Source organism: Charadrius vociferus, unplaced genomic scaffold, assembly GCF_000708025.1.
Source record: "Charadrius vociferus isolate BGI_N301 unplaced genomic scaffold, ASM70802v2 scaffold23, whole genome shotgun sequence".
Lineage (NCBI taxonomy): Eukaryota > Metazoa > Chordata > Aves > Charadriiformes > Charadriidae > Charadrius > Charadrius vociferus.
Window position 1 is genome coordinate 642,313 of NW_009647676.1, and position 3,751 is coordinate 646,063.

A 3,751-nucleotide genomic window follows, 5' to 3' on the forward strand; every position below is an offset into this window, starting at 1 on the left:
TTATAAGAAGTCTCTAGGACATTTTTCATGCCAATAGATGACGTGAAATCAGAGCACTGACAGAGAAGCAGAACCACTGGGACGAAACTGCTTGAAATGGCAAGAGCAAAAGAGGTGGGAAGCTCTGTCGTGCGTTCGGTAGCAGCATCTCGCGTCTTCTGGGACTGCTTTCCCTGTGAAGCACTCCAGGTCAAACTAGGGCATTTCTCACAGGTTTCGAGTTGGAGATAGCACTAAACTCAGCTCTGTTACTTGATTATTTTTTTTAATTTTTTTTTTTTTTGCTTTGAGTCTGTGTTTTTGTGCCTTCCATATGCTGTTGCAAGAGTCAGGCCCTACTCAGGGGCAGAGGACTTACCCAGGAACAGTGAGACAGCATAGGGTTGGGCTGTTAGTTCACAGTAAGTTGAGAAATCTGCCCAACTGTTAAGCGTATGGGGGGGTTTGTTTTGGTTTTTGTGATTCATGCAGAGCTCATGAAGACAGCAGTTCTTTCCTTTGACACTTGGAAGCCTTAATCTTTCCGTTCATCTTTTTAACAGGAAAGCATATGTAAATAGTGATATACGCTGTTTTGTGATTTACACTCTGAGTTTGTCCATTTCTGTAATTTGTCGAGCTATTCTCCGCTCATTAAATGCCTGGATAGCAGCCACAAGGGGTTTGCTTGAATTCTTTCAGTTGCTAAAAATAAGTTTGGTTTGAAGTTGTTTTCTGTAACCGCTGAGGATATTTCAAGCAATAATAGGTGACTGTCAGCCTGTATTACAAATTGTTTTCATGCAACATCACATTCCCAGCCCTTGGTAGGGGTGGGGGGAGGAAAAAAAGATCTGTGCCGTATGGTAGAAAGCATCCAGTCCCCTGAGACACAGTAGCACAAGACAGGGCTCTGCGCCCACACGGGACATCATACAGCTCCCTGTGATGAAGTTTTTAAAAAATGTCATCAAATGTATTAGAAGACATTTGATTTAAATCACCTTAATAACATTCTGTCCTAACTTTTCCTCCTCTGTCCTTCAAACTAACAGCTGTGGGTAGTGCTTTTCATAGTATGACTTTACAATGTGCTTCTAGAAGCTGTTGTATCTTGTTTTCTGCAGATTGCTTTTGCTTCACTGTCTTTTTTTCACTTAGTTTCTTGGCTTTCGGCTTGCTTTCTCATATCCCTCTTGCCTGTTCCTTGTTTTGTTTGGGTTTTTTCTTTTTTTCAGTTAATATTCATTCAGAATTAAATCAATATTTTTCAGCATTTCAAGGGATATTGTCATAGAAGCCCTTCTGTGTCAGTTTGTGTGAATGGGTTCAACAGGTAACCAAGTTTGTGGATGAAGCAATAGCTACCAGAAAACAACTTCACAGGGAGGATAAGTATGCACTGAGAGGGAGCAGGTGAAGCCTCCCAAGATCACAGAAACCCTGAAGGGCAGCGGTCCACTGAACATCCCAAGATCCCATAAACTCCAGACATCAAGAGTCTGCCAAACCTGCCCAAGGCCACCACTGGCACACACTAGAATCCACGGCAGGTTGCGTAACTCAACTGCATCTGAGAAAGTGGCAAGGGTAGGCTACAGAGCTGTAGCCTGGTGAAGCAAGGACCCCCCTGAGGGACATTTTGAACACCTAACTGGAAACCAGTGGCCCACCAGTCCGACCTCCCCTGGCTGGGCTTAGCCTCCTGACTGTTGCTCTAGCAAGGTGACACAAGTTGTTTCAAGAGTGGACTGTAGGAGGAGGGTAACTGAATGCACTGTGTGAATAGTCATTGGCTGTTAGCAAAATCTGCCCAATTCTCTTAATAACATTTTCTAGTAAATACTGGCCTGTTTCCCCTCAACATAATCCCCTGATCAGGGGAACAGAGACTATAATACAGGGAACTTGCAGCTATGTGTAACTTTAAAGCACTGAGCAAATCATAATTTCCTGTCTTGAAAAAATGTGTATTCCTTTTTTCTTACTTGTTTCACTCTGTGGGATTTTCTAAGATTTCTCTTTAAATTGTTGTCAAGGAAATTATTTTTTTCCCGTTTTAAGGTCTTTTCCATTTTCCAGATCTTGTAGATCTTTATCCTCTTGCTTTTTGCCCCTTGACCTTTTTCCTATGTTTACCAATGTGGAAGGAGTAAGTTCTTCAGATGTCTTTGTAGATGACTCTTTAGGAGACAGGAACCTATATTAAAATCAGTGCAGTCTCTGTGTGATGGGGAATTCAGAGTAACTGAATTGCACTTGCTGGTTTGTGTAGAGTGGTGATATGATGCCAGTGTCTGCAGCTGAGAGCTATGCATGGCCTGGCACGTAGTGGGAGGAAACATGGCATCCTTTCCTCCCCCTTGTTTTCATTGCACACTTATCCCTCCACCCTTCCAAAGAAGACACCAGCTCCCCATTGTTACCTTCCTCACACCCACTAACTAGGACCTCTGCTGCATTCCTTTGTCCACCTAAATTAAATTCCACCTTAATGATCCGGTGTTTCCTACCACTCCCTTGCCTGGGTGCCGCTCCGGCATCTCAAGCCAGAAGTACAGGTCGAGGTGTTGGCATGGCTTATGGAGCAGGTGGAGACCTGGCAGTGCTACTGAACACAGCAGCAAGCAAGTGCTAATTATCTCATCTGGCAGTAGCCATCGCGCTGCTCCCTGTACCTCAGGTAAGTACCTGTATGCAGGCAAAAAGTCAGGAGCTGTTGCTGAGATATATGTATGGATCAACCCAAAGAGGTACACCATCACCAGTTTTCAAGTTTTAGGAACCTCTGCTATGAGGACTTCTGGTTTTTATTTTTTAAGACTACATGAATGAAGTTCAGTGTGGTGTTATCATTGAAATGGTTGTCAGACTGAGGTCTACTTACTGAAGGCAATAAAATAGTTATCTCTGTCTTCAATATGCCATAAACGTCACTCTTTTCAGAAAGTATAGCATAGAAAATGTTCCGTGAGCAAATTAAGTCTTGCATTTCTTTGGGAAATCACTGTGTCTCTCCACTGCTGTTGCCTGTTAGAAGGTCTGGCCAACACCTTCTGATGCGAGATTACTACTTCTAACCGTTGTCTCTAAGGGTGTCCCACCCTTACAAGTTATTGGATTAGTGCTGTTAGAGCCCAGCTTAAGTTCAGGGGGGGTTTACTTGAGCAAAAGCCAACATACCATGGTGGATTTGCTGTTCCTTTGCCAATAAGATGCCTGAGGTTTGTCAGCTGTGCTGGAATCACTTTCCACATTAAACAAATGGAGGAAAAAAAGTACATTGAAAAGCAAAGCTTAAGAGGCTTGGAGACATTCAAAGAAATGAAACAATAACATGTTTAACAGCAAATTCCCATTCTGGTTTGGCTTTAAGGTAGCCAGGCTGCTAGCAGCCTTCCTAAGTTTTCTGCCAGGATGAGTCACAGCTCCTGGAGCTGAGATCGAGTCCTTTGGACAAGCCATCTTTAAAGGTCTGTTTACTTTTCCCAGATGATAATGAATTGGAGTGAGAATTGCTTTATGTTTTCCTCCTCTTAAAAGCAGGGTTTATGATGAATATAAATTCACCTGTGAGAGCTTCTTGCATCCCTCAGTCCTGATTCAACCCAAGACCCACTGGGATTCTGTTTGGTGTAGTTTTTGTGCTGTTATGCAGAGATGGATGCCTTTGGAATACCCCTCCCTGCTGGGCTGCCTCAACTAGTTGACTAGGAATGCAAAACAAGCAATAACGAGAGCCCTGGTCTGACTGTAAACCATTATTTACCTG